This window comes from Thamnophis sirtalis, unplaced genomic scaffold, assembly GCF_051295495.1.
Source record: "Thamnophis sirtalis isolate CommonGarterSnake01/CBP01778 unplaced genomic scaffold, rThaSir2_p1.2 scaffold_1, whole genome shotgun sequence".
Classification (NCBI taxonomy): domain Eukaryota; kingdom Metazoa; phylum Chordata; class Lepidosauria; order Squamata; family Natricidae; genus Thamnophis; species Thamnophis sirtalis.
Window position 1 is genome coordinate 110,464,588 of NW_028261381.1, and position 13,228 is coordinate 110,477,815.

At 42.0% G+C, this 13,228-nt stretch overlaps 1 protein-coding gene and 1 long non-coding RNA gene across 6 annotated transcripts in view; one reads left to right on the forward strand and one right to left on the reverse strand.

Moving 5' to 3' along the window:
* Nucleotides 1–2,239: 2,239 nt before the first annotated feature.
* Nucleotides 2,240–7,264, reverse strand: LOC106548431 (uncharacterized). Of its 2 annotated transcripts, none has more exons than XR_001313518.2 (2): nucleotides 7,152–7,264; nucleotides 2,240–2,715 (listed from the first exon to the last, which is right to left on the reverse strand). It is a non-coding gene; the product is annotated as an uncharacterized LOC106548431 (long non-coding RNA). The 2 variants fall into 2 exon arrangements; XR_015697548.1 differs by lacking the exon at nucleotides 7,152–7,264 and adding an exon at nucleotides 6,493–6,691.
* RGS6 (regulator of G protein signaling 6) overlaps nucleotides 6,608–13,228 on the forward strand; it is a 279,182-nt gene continuing 272,561 nt past the window's right edge. For 3 of the 4 annotated variants that reach the window (XR_015697540.1, XM_087721775.1, XM_087721784.1), the window contains exon 1: nucleotides 6,608–6,744. The gene's annotated coding sequence lies outside the window, so the exon portion shown is untranslated. The remainder of the gene's footprint in view (nucleotides 6,745–13,228) is intronic. The other variant, XM_087721793.1, reaches the window with a different exon arrangement.

The window sequence follows — 13,228 nt, forward strand, 5'->3', positions numbered from 1 at the left end:
TATTCAATCAATCAATATAGCTATCAATATAACAACAATCCATATATAATATTTAGAATGCTAAATGCGAGGGATTATTTTTAAGCAAGGAACCAAGTGAATAAGCAAGCAATTATAAATAAACAAGTTTATATTTCCATAAGCATCCTAAAATTCCAAAATTATAGTTTGGATCAGCAACAAATCATCATCCAACTTGTCAAACAGTCCTATTCATGCAAAATTTTTTTTGATATGGACACTGAATACTATAAAATGATTTAATGCAAAATAAAGGCAATAAGTATGAAAGGCTTTGCATGTACAGATAGTCCTTGAGTTATGATGGTAACGAAGATTGGAATCTCTATCACTAAGTGATATGGTTGTAAAGTATGACGACATAAGATTACATTGTTTAGGGACAACAATATTGGCACTGTCAGTTGCTGTCATTAACCAAATCCCCCAGTTGTTAAGAGAGGATCCCTGGCTTGGCCTGCCTATCCCCTACCAACTGGCTGGTCCTGCTGGCTTTAATAGGACAAATTAATTCAGGCCCTGTCAGAAAACGGTAGGACAAATTAATTCATGCCCTTCTTTCAACAAATTTATTTCAATCTTTGCATTTTATAGCCTTTTCTCCTTTGCAGTCCTTCTCTTAAATCTCCAGGATATGTGCAGAAAAGCAGGAAATAAAATTGGACGCATGACTGCAAGGCTCAGAAACACGTGATGATAAATGTGTTTTGAGCCTGTAGAGGCTGCTTTAGAAAGAAGATATTACCTCCTTTCGCAGGTAATTTACCGATTTTTCTTTTTAAAAAAATCATGTACAGTATATGACATTAAATTTTCCAAGAAAAATAAATCAAACTGGAATATTGCCAGAACTAATATGACACATTATCTTGCTGTATGATGGAAAGGTGAGGGTTGGGTTTTTTTTGTTTGTTAACTATTATAGCTGAGCACTAAAGCCACTGAAGCTTGAAAGAATATGACAATTCTGCTGGGTTTTAATACAGGATGGCTTTATTATGTACTATTATTTTGAGATTCCCATACAGCTCACTCCTCTTTCTGTATTAGCCTAGACTGAGATATCTGATATTGATGTGACTTTCCCTCTATTGCAAAGGGACTTAATAAATTAAGAGTCTTTTAAAAATCAGATTAAAATATGTCTCAGGAAATGGGTTTCTAAAGCTCTTTCCTGGGAACTTAATGGTACTTTAGGGGTCAGGTGGAGAATTATACGGAATAAGGCTAGCAATTAGCCACACGTAAGAAGTCGTTTTTGTCTTGGGGTAGATGCAGTCTGAAGCTGGGGACCATTAAAGTCTTTCCTTTATTATAGTCAGGGCAATTTATGACACCTGTGGAACAGCCCTCTACTAAAGCATGGGGCATAGATCTATTTGACGACTGAACCACTGCATGAGTCCAATACAGCCTTTTGATTTTCAGAAGTTACCTGGTTAATTTCTCAAGATCCAAAGAAATTTGTCGCTTCCTGGAATTTAGGAGTGACTGGGGTCTTAAGCAGCATTGTGATGAAGTGATTCTTTCTTATTCATCAATTCAGGGAGTTCTCCAGCTCTGTGTATATGTATCCTTTCCTTTTATTCAAACAGAATGAATATCTATATATATACATGGCTGTGGGGTGTGTGTGTTGTGTGTGTGTGTGTGTGTGTGTGTGTGTGTGTGTGTGTTCCAGTATAACACTGGAATGCCTCGAGCACTTTCAACCATCTATGATACACAGATGACTTGCTCCCTGGAAACAAATACTGTGGGAGTAAGACACCCCTAACACCCCCCAGGGTGGTGTTCTGTTAAGATACAGCCTGTTGTGCCTTAAAATGGCTTCTACTCTACTTCCGTAAAATGGATTCTACTGAACAGCACAGTGGAGTTGCCATGGTAATGGCTTCACAGTACTCCACAAGGGGGCTCGCTCTGGTAAGGGGGGAAATCCAACATTAGAAATTACATTTGGTCCAGGATTATTTTTGAGGACAAATGTGTGGCTTAGGATAAATAAATAGCCGGGCAACGCCAGGTTATCAGCTAGTTGAAAAAGCAAAACAACAATATAGATATTTATTTGTTACATTTATTTGCTGCCCAGCTCCCTGTGTGGTCCACACTCTGTGGCTTCCCGTATAGGCTTCCCATATAAGTATGACATGTCAACAATACTGTTGAGGCTCTGACTAATCAACCCAAGCAAATCAGAACTCTGAGACTTGGCTTCTTCTCAAAGGTCTTTTTTAATGAGTACATCATATCAGCACAGCTTGAATGAAAAACCAAATCTCAATCTTTCCCGCAGTTTCAGTATAATTAAACTAGGAAATAACCCCATCTCCAAGTGTTACAGGTCACGTTGGCCAATTGGGTACTTCAGCTACTCCTTTCCCAACCTTAACTGTTGCCAGTAGAGATGACCTTGGTTCTCATGAGAAACTTCTTTGTTGTGTCTTATGGATTCCAACCTCCTTCCCCAATTCCTCCTGTGTGGCAACCGAGGAACAGAAAAATGGCTGCAGCCAGATTCAGTTTGAAGTTGACAAATGTTTTGTACAACTTTTGAAATGACCATATCTTGTCCATACCTAATGTATATCTGTAGGGAACATCTTCATCCTCACCAGTAACACCAGATCTTCACACAATTGAATAACTGGTCCATAAATTTTTTTTCACAACATTGAAGGACCATGTCTCCTAGAAGAAAGAAGGATATGGAGAATTTATGTTGCCCAGCAGTAAATTTCCATGTAATAGGTATGTAGGATGAGTGTTCATATACATTAAACCCTGTATTAAAATTAGTTCATGGTTGAACTATGGGTCCTTCCTGCTCTCTGGGCTTGGTTGCAAGAAAACAATTGAGCCCAGAGAGCACCAAGAATCCATAGTATTATTCTCATTGTATCTCATTGTATCACACAATTTACCCAATGGTTCAAAATGTTTTTGTTGGCTAAGCTGAAATCTAAGATCTATGGAAATGTTTGATATAGATGTTTAAGACAATTTTCCATTGCATAGAAAAATGGATCTCTAAATCCTTGTTCTGCTTCATTTTTAAATTATTTATGTCAATCTGGTTTAATAATTACAAATATTTATAAAGATTAATTGTTGTGGGTTTTTTATCTATTCGATACAGTGATCACCTCTAATAACATATGTATCTTTGGTGCTCAAAATGTCACTAATACAGATTGATATGTGACTAGATGTAAATTCCCAGTGGATAGCAATAGACAGATGTTATCTATCCTGAGTTGTGGTGGTGCAGTGGTTAGAATGCAATAATGCAGGCAAACTTTGCCAACTGCCAGCAGTTCAATCCTGACTGGTTCAAGGTTGACTGAGCCTTCCATCCTTCCAAGGTTGATAAAATGAGGACTCAGAGTAACTCTGACTCTATAAACTGTGTAGAGAGGGTTGTAAAGCACTAGGAAGCAGTATATAAGTCTAAGTGCTATTGTTATTGCTGTCCTTTAACATGGAAAATGATTTTAAAAATCATTATCATCCAATAATTCCTTACAATGTTAATGTTCCTTGCAATGTATTATGGTTTTATGTCATCTTGTTGCCCAGAGCTATGTACTTAAAATGAGCAGGGATATAAATTTTCTAAATAAATAAATAATAGATTTAAAGTAAATATTTATATCCTCAGATTGCTGTCTCATGCCCCTTTACAGTATTTCTATTCTGTTGGGAAAGCCTAGGTTGGAAGAATATTTGATGGGATGATGTAAAGGCTTTATCATTTTAGTCTGCCTTGGTCACTTTCCCTTCAATATTGTGTCCAGTTCTGATGAACATAAGATGTTAACAAACTGGATCATGTTCAGAGGAGGTCTATCCACATTTTGAAGGGATTGGAAACCAAGTCCTATAAGAAAGTTACAACATTTAGGTATGTTCAGCATATAGAAGACTGGGGAAAGGTATACTATCAGTTTTTAGATATATAAAATAGTATCACAGATAAGTAAGAGTAACGTTATTCTCCGTAATCTTGGGGGAACAAGATGAGAATAAATGGGTCAAAAGTGCAGTTTTCAGATTAGATAAATTACTACTAATTGTAATTTTCATGGTTAACCCGTGGGAAAGGATGTTTATGCAATAGTAAGTTCTCCATTAGAGCTCATCAAAAAGAGGTTGAATAATCCCCGTCGAAGGTATTTTAGCAAATCCATTCCAAATTTATGAATCTAACTCAAATGTAAAACATATATTTGCTCAAGTTCGTTAATAATGAATATAGGATAGTAAGAATGCATACTTTTGTCCAATAGACTTCAGTATCTTTGCAATGAAGAACTGCATGGAACATTTTGGGTGTGTTTATTTCTGGGGAGCCCATCTGAAAAAACAGGTTTCAGTACAGGTTGCAAAACGGAGTTTAAAGCCACTGCAAGGTCTGTGTTTCTCCCCTGAAATCACACAGGTAGTCCTCTACTTACAACTATTTGTTACGGACCATTCAAAGGTACAACAGCATTGAAAAAAGTGGCCTACAAGTCCCTTCAATCGCTACACAATCGTCCACATGATCATGGGGTCAAAATCTAGCTGCTTGGCAACCAGCAGACATTTACAATGGTTGCAGCATCCCAGAGTCATGTGATTACCATTTGCAACGACCAAAATCAATGGGAGAAGTCAGATTCACTTAACAACCGCAATGGTTCGCTTAACAACTGTTGGTTGTAACATTGGGTATAACTCACTTAACAACCACCTTGCTTAGCAATGGTTCCAACTGAGGTCAAAAAAGGAGGATTACCTGTAATTTGTTCCTGGCTTTTAGATTGTGAAGAATTTCTTTAAGCTACCTGATAACTTTAGCATCTACCAAGAAGAACCTTAACGTCCTTCTAAAATATCTCTCTTCACTTCCCAGACTGTGTGTTTTTCTTCCTCAGATAGTCTTTTCTGCCCTAAAAGACAAATCCACTGTTCAATCACCTTGAATCTGCTTCTCTAAAACAAAGATGACTGTCAATCTTCAAGACAGTCTGTTCATGATACCAGTGAAACAAACTGCCAGCTTTGCCTGCAGGATTTCTTCAAGGAAATTTATTTCTTCTGAAAATTCTTTCAAGTAGAGGACATTAAATTGCCCTCGAGTAAGGAAAGCAAAAGCAGTGCTTTTACCACCAATACTCTTCTTAGCACAATTCAAAAGCAATTCCATCTTTTCCCCTTAACAGACTTGCTTAATCATGAAAAGCCCACATTTGGCTTCATTAAGATCAGTGGATTGATACATCCTGGCCTACGGAGCCAGTGTGCTCTAGTAGTTAAGGCACCAGGATAGAAACCAGGATATGGAAAGTGCTAGTTCTACCTTAGGCATGAAAGCCAGTTTGGTGACTTTGAGCTAGTCACTCTCTCTCTCTTTCAATCCAACGTACCTCACAGGCTTGTTGTTGAGGTAAATATAAAGGTAAAGGTTCCCCTCGTACATATGTGCTAGTCATTCCTGACTCTAGGGGTCGGTGCTCATCTCTGTTTCAAAGCTGAAGAGCCAGCACTGTCTGAAGACATTCTCCGTGGTCATGTGGCCGGCAGGACTAAAGGCGCACAGAACACTTTTACCTTCCCACCAAAGGTGGTTCCTATTTTTTCTACTTGCATTTTTTAACATGCTTTCGAACTGCTAGGTTGGCCGAAGCTGGGACAAGTCATGGGAGCTCACTCAATTATGCAGCTCTAGGGATTCGAACCCGCGAGCTTTCTGATCAACAAGCTTAGTGTCTTAGCCACTGAGCCATCACGTCCCTCTGAGGTAAATATAGGAGGATTAAAAGTTGAGCTTTCCACACTGATTAGTAAACCTGGCTTGCTGAGATGGAAGTTCAAAGGCTGCCATCTTTGCACCTTCTCCAACTTCAACCCCCTCCAAGCAACTTAGACGAGGGTCCCATAACTCAAGTTGCCAGACCTGTATGTAGTGCAGCTACTGGTGAGAGCTTCAGCTTCCTCCCAGTCATTTGCAGAATGCGAGACCATCGGTTTCTTCCCTACATACAAGCAAGCTGCGGAAATCGAAATCAACCAAGGACGCGGCTACGGAGGAATCGCTGGCTAGGCGGTTCCTTATAAGGCCAAAGCGCTCGCCCGCTCAGCCGCTCGCCCCGTCCGTCTCCAGGTGGGAGCAAACAGCGGCGCAATCCCCCCCGCGGCCTGCAGAGGGAGCTGCTGCTACTGCAGTCAAGCTGCTTCGCCAGGGAGAAATCTCGGACTTCGCTTCGCCTTCGGTGTCCGCCTCTCAGTCCGCCCGAAGCCCCGAGTGCTTCCTGGCGGCTCCCCGAAGCGACGGGAGAGTTATGGGCAACGGGTCGGAGTGAATGGGGAGAGACGGCGGGCAGCGGAAAGCCGTGACCCTCCGGAGCATGTTCTTCTGGCTTACTCCAATCCTTCAGGGTCCACCTTGGAGAGACGGAGCCCCCCGCCGCATCCCTGACTTACCTCGTTTGTCCGCCGGTAGGCGCGTCCAGGCAGACCGAGCGTGTCTTGAAGAGGCGGCGCGGGTGGTGGGAGCGACAGAGAGCCCCGCAGAAGCTACGAGGAGGCTCTTTGCATTCCGCCCGCTTTCTCCGCGCTGCTTCGCCCCAACCCCGCCCCACCCGAGCCCTCCCGGCCATGCGCCAGGCTGGACTCTGCCGCCCAACCGAAATCTAAAAGCAGAAGGGGACCCATCGCCGAGCCTCGGTTGCTAAGGTAATCGCAGTTGCCCTGCAACGGTATTGCATGGTCTCCCTCTCCCTCTCTCTCATTCTCCCTCCCTCTCTCTTTCCCCCCTCTCTTTCTCTCTCTCCCTCCCTCTTCCCCCCTTTCTCTCTCTCCCTCCCTCTCTCCCTCCCTCCCTCTCTTTTCCCCTCTGTCTTTTGCGCTTTCGTTCCCCCTTTCTGGAGACCCGATGAGACGGTTTGGCCTGCCTTCTGAGCCCACCGTCGTTCCCGGGGGTGCAAATTCCTTTCGGGAAAGGTGGGGAAGAAGAAGTCGCTCCGATAAAATAAAATATATATATTTAAAAAAATGGGTAGTCCGCCGTGGGCCCCTGCGCCGCCTTCCCGTTTTGTCCGATTCATAGAAATCCTAAGGAGGGAAGGCAAAAAAGTGCTTACCTGGCTTCATGAGCTCGGCTGAGGGGGGCGGCAGCAGCCCTGCATGCCTGCATGCCTGCTTTCCGGGGGTGGGGGGTGGGGGTGGCTGCAGCCGAAAGAGCGGAGAGTTTGTTTGAAACGCCTTCGGGGCTCGCCGGGAAAACCGGGCGCTTGCGAGGCGAGGGTGGCGGCGAGCTCCGTAGGACAATCGCTAAGCAACCGGTCGGGCGAAGGGCGAGAGCAACGTTGCCGGGTGGCGGGGTTGTGATCCTCCCTCGTTGCCGTGCCAGTCGTGCGGTTGGATAAAAAGAGTTAGATCGGTCGAAACTGACGGTCGACGGTCGTTCGAATGGAGGACGTTACTGCGGGGTTTAGTCCACGGTTGTTAATCGAAAGCGGGGTGGGCAGTGCAAGAAACCAGGTCACTTTTGCGTAGAGCGGAGAACTGGCTTGATTTTAAACTAGCTTCGCAGCCAGAAAGAGAACACAACGAAAAGCAACGGGGAACTGGCTCAGTGGCACATTGGGATCTTCTGTAGCCCAGGGCAGGGTCAATCATCAAATAGCATTTTAGGCAACCGGTTGCTTGATGGGGCCAGGAAACAAAGGAAAATAGATACAAGCTGATCAACTCTCTTCCTGCACTAAGAAACACACTTCCAACCATGTCCCTCTAAAACCAACAGAACACTTCTGCTATAATATTTCACAGTAATAACTTTCACAAGGGTCTTCTAAGAAGATCTTGGCAATGAATAGCTTATGTTGTGCAGAGTTTCAACAAGCAATCCAAAAAGGAGGAAAAAAAGTGTGCATAAAAATAGGATCCATATTTGCTTAAATGCAAGCCATGCGGGCTGTGGGTTAAGTTGCCTCTTATTTAGCTGCACTGTATGTGCTCACACTGGAGCCCCTGAGTTAGGAAAGAAGCTTGAATGTAAAGGTTTTGTTCGTTTCCTTGTGTGTATATCTACAACTAGATGTGAAGAAAGTGTTCTTTCTTGTAGTAATGTGTGATTAGCTCATGAAAGCTTCTGTCAGTTCATAAAAGCAGGTTCAGAGCAATTTCAGATACCTCACATCTCTGAACTGTGGGAGGTACAAGTGTTAAAACAGTAGCAACTGGGATTGGAAAGGGAAGAACAAGTTGTTTTCATTGTTGCTTTAGACCAGTCGTTACCAACCAGTGGTCCGTGAGAAAATTTTGGTGGTCCGCAGAAAAATTATTTAAGTTATAAATATTGCACTAAATAATATTTTTTTAAAAAAAATCATATTAGTGGTCCACTGGATTTAAAATTATGAATTTAGTGGTCCCTGAGGTCCGAAAGGTTGGTGACCCCTGCTTTAACAGGTCCGTGGCCGGAATTTTGTTACAGCCCTTCTGAGATGCTCGCTTTTGATAATAGCTTACATTGATTCTTCCTAAACTCATTTATTCAGAAGAAGCCTTTGTCACTTATCAAGGTGACACCAAGCCCTGGCTGTGATTGACGGCTGGAGTTGTTTATGCTTCTTGAATAAAATGCCAAAGGGGGGGAAGGGTTGTTACAGGTTTATTGATGAACCACAAATACATGGTTGCTGTATAGACCCTCTTCAGTTTGGTGAATGCCATCTGAAAGTAAACAAGGGTAATTGAAATCTCTGTTTCCAATATATTTATCACACAAGGATTGTTTGGATTGCAACTTCCTTGTTTTCTTTGCATATTTTCACCTCCACTCTAGAAGGAATAGAAGTATATGAATCAAACCTTGCTTGCCAGGTTTTGCTTGGGGTTTGTTTTGATATGTATTGTTTTTATGGTTGTTTTTAATTTTAATTTACCACTCAGAGTCACTGTAAGTTGGGCAGCTATATAGGTTGAAGGAATAAAAAAAAGTAATCATACTTAATGTCAAGGAGTTACGACCTTCTCTCTGTTGAATGTCTCTCAGAATTCCGGGAACTGGGGAAATGATTGATCTAATTTACAGGGAATTGATGGGTGAGATGGAGCAGAATAGTTGAGAACAGTCTCTGCTTCTTAATAGCCTTGTTACAAAGACTGGGAAATGCTGGGTTCAGTGTATGAGAGATGGGAAGAGCTGAAAGAGAAAGTTGGGAGGGGACCATAGGAACCCGAGAGCCTCTCTTCAGTGTTTCTATTCACCTGCTTTCCTTTACCTGTTGAACTCAGTAGGTCAGCATGATATTTGAAATGACACTGAAAACACCCCCAGCAATAGAATATTCAGTTAATTTTTTTTTTGAGTTAAATGGTATTTTCATTCAAATCAACTTTTCTTTTTTTAACACCCCCCCACTTTTCTTCCACGTGAAAAAATAACGAGAGTGCAGCGGTAATGCGAACATAGAAAAAGAAAAGCATTCAGGATTCTCCCCTGCAAGGGCTACCACTGACCCACTTGTCTTTTGTCTCTTATGGAACAACCCTACTAAGTGTTGGATCTCTCTGCTGATTGCAATGCAAAAACCTGATCTCTAGCTGAACTCTTTGGAAGTGTTGTGGTCCACCGGCAGCCTGTGGAGCTGGCAGCAGAGCTGGACAGTGAGGAGGTTGGGGAAGAACATGGGCCAGTCCTGGAGTCTGAGGAAGGCTCGGACGAGAGCTCTGCGTCGGAGGCAGAGAGGGGACCAGGGCCATCTGGGAGTTATGTGCTACCTCCGGAGCCTTCAGAGTCGGACATCAGTGAGGCAGAGGAACAGGGGGAGTCTTATCCCGAAAGACTGTGGCAGAGACTTCTGTCGGGCTCTTTACAAACTGTTTGTGATTATGGGCAGTGAATGAACATAATTCACAGCTGTTGAAATAAAAACAGGGTTTTTCGGACGAAGCGTGTGTCTCAGGAAGCCTAGGTCAGAACAGGATGGATGAGATTGATTATTTATTTATTTATTTATTTATTTATTTGTTTATTTATTTTTCATGGCTTTGATGTGGAAAGCTTTTTATATAAGTGCAAGCAATTTCATGCTGGGTACCTCTGTTTTGGTTTTTCTGTAGTGTGGCAGACTGATTTTTGCCAACCATGCATTTTTCCTTTTACAAACTCTTCTGGGAGCAGCATCCTTGATGGAGTAGATGATACATTATTCTAATTTGATGGGTATGTTAAAGTAACTCTTGGCCCATTATTATGCTGCGGCTGAGAATAAAATCACTAACACAAGATGTACATGCACAGCAAGGAATATAGGTGTCCAGTACTATACCATAGAGACACTTAGGCTTACAAACATTTAACTCTGATTTATTTATTTAGCCTATGGCAAAAATGTTGGCAGACACACCACAATTACATTTTCAATGAGAAAATATGCAACAATTTAACCCTTTATTTAAAATAAATACAATTGTTGTCTGTTTTATTTAGATCTAGGCTTTCTTCTAGAAGCTCAAGACAGATAGAATTTCCCCCTCAATTTTATCTTCACAACCCTCCTGTGAGACAGACTTGATGAAGAAATTGTTTGAAATGTAGTATTTATTTATTAAATTTATATCCCATCAATCTCAGTCTGTGAGTGACTCTATAACAGTCCAAAAGCAGTAGAGTTCCATGGTTAGATGGGAAATTGAAACACTGTATTCCAGATCTTACTTTGACATCTAATCATTACATGCCCAGAATGGAATAGGGGCACTGTCACCAGACAGAAAACCAGGAAGAATAAGTAAGAATTGGAGCATAATAGTCTTGATTAGAGAAGACCACCATTCTCTTCATCTTCACAAGTAGTAGAGGTTAATGTACAATAATACCTGGATGGTTACATCTTACCCATCCTTGATTGAAACATTTTGTACTTCACAAGCTTTCCAAATGAGGCCTCAGATTTGGAAACCTGGTCAATATTGAAATAAAGCTTCCAACAAATCACATTTTTGAAAACATTGCCTGTTCCTAAGAGGTGCAATTTGCAACAGTACAGTCACACTTTGGTACTTGATTGCTTTGAAACTCATCAAATTTGGTACTTGATGCATTTTGACGAGAAAACTTTGTCCCGGTACTAATCCTTTGTTTGGTACTCAATGCACAAGGTAGGACTTGTTGGTGTCAGTGACTTTTTATCCTTCCCAGCTGTAACGAAGGATCACGTGTTAGACATGCAATAGCTCTTGCCCTGGGCACATCCCCTTGCAGTTTTGCCTGAGCTTCTGTGGCCATTTTATGTATTTTTGCGCTTTCCCCCCTTATCAATACAGGGAAGTCTCCTGAAGTCTCCAGGGGGCGAAAAAATTCCCTTACAAGTAAAGTGAAAGTCCATTCCTGAACTTCCGGGTTGCCCGTAGGGCCATTTTTTCCCTAAGGCAATATTCCTGGGTTTCCTATAGGGGTGTTTTTCCTGAAGCCTCTGGAAGGTCTCCAGGGGCGGGCGTGGGAGGCTGTGTTCGCCTTCCCCAGGCTTCTAAAAAGCCTCTGGAGCCTGGGGAAGGTGAAAAACGGGCCCATTGTGTGCCAAAAGTCTGGGGGGGATGGGGGGAATCACACATAGAATATGGCTGTGGGCACGACTGCTTATGACCCCCCTGTGCTCCCCTCCTTTTGGCACGCGATGGGGAAAAGGTTAGCCATCACTGGTGTAGTGTTTTGTTTTTATGGAAAATGTGGGTGAGCTTTAGATATTTATCAGTTTGCCAGAAAGTTGCCTTTAAATAATATCATCTAAAGCAAGGCCAAAATTTCAGGTGCATAATTGCTTTATTTTGGAAAATAAAATAAAGTTGTTTTAATTGGACTAGACCAGAGGTCTTCAAACCAGCCCTTTTCTTTTCGCTATGTTGTGTTCCAAAGTTTCACGCAGCACACCTAGTCCACGGAGCCTAGTCTTACGGGTGAAGGCATTCAGGCTTTCAAAGTGACCCAATGTGCGTGGATTTTGAAATAAGGCTGAGAAGAGCATGAAGGGGATGGTGAGGTGAATTTCTGAGAGCTTGCAGATGGGTGGGCTGTTAAAAAGGCAGCCAGCAGAGTCATGAATGTTGCGTCTGGTTATAAAATTCTCATTTATTAGAAGCAAATTGATGGAAGTCCGAACAGGTAGAAACATTAATGAGCAAAGCTCTGGGCTGCAACCTTCCATCATTTTTTTTTATGTCTTAAGAGGCTACATCAATATGTTTGAGGCTGACTCTTTCTTTGCAGCATACCAATTTCTCCCAATATTTTTAGGAAGAACAACAACAAATGAGGCTGCTTATTTCTGGATTAAGAATAGAGATCCTCAGGTTTATGATATTCAATAGGTGATGTTGCATTAATAAGCTAAACTACCCCACATGATTTCTCTGAGGATACAATGACAACAAGGAAGACAGGATAGAGCCGTATATGCTGCCTTAAACTCCCTGGGGGAAAGGCAGGAGAATGTAAACAAGTCGCTCTGCTTGGAACTGAGAAAGGGCTTTTCCACAACCCTAGAGATTAGTTAGCTTCAAGCCTCCTTGTGTTATCTAGTGCTGGTACTAAAGAATCAGATATTGGATGAGTAGCGGTAGGAAAAGGAGAAGTCATAACTGGGTTGGTTGTGGAAAGTGTTGGAGAAAGATCGATGACATGCGGACAGCTACTTTCTCAGTAACATTTCAAAACTGGAAAATACAGGTTACATTTCAGCTCAGATTCACCAGATTCATCTGGAAGCTAATTTGAGGGAGGAGAAAAGGGCCTGACAATCAGGTCAACTGCTTTAAAATAATTAAATGCTGGTCTCAGGAAGATAAGTTCAGATTTTGATGTTTGCGTTGTAAAGCTGTAGTTTTGTATAGGCTGTTTGCCTCTGATATTGCTAGAACCTCCAGAGTTCTACCAACAATTTTACCTCCTGTCAAAGGTATACTGAATTCTTGTCTCCAAATTCTATCTGGACATGCATAGCAAAATCCATGCTGATGTTTCTTTCTTGACTCTCCCAACAACCAAGAATAGCAAAGGTAATAAGTATTGGGTAAATATCTGGTGTGTCTGGACTACAAAAAAAAAACATATTCTCTTTCTCTTTGATCATACCAGTTTTATAAATACATGAAGGGTTAAAGAGAGGAGATGGAGATATTTTTTTTCTCCTTATTAATACTAGACCTGAAA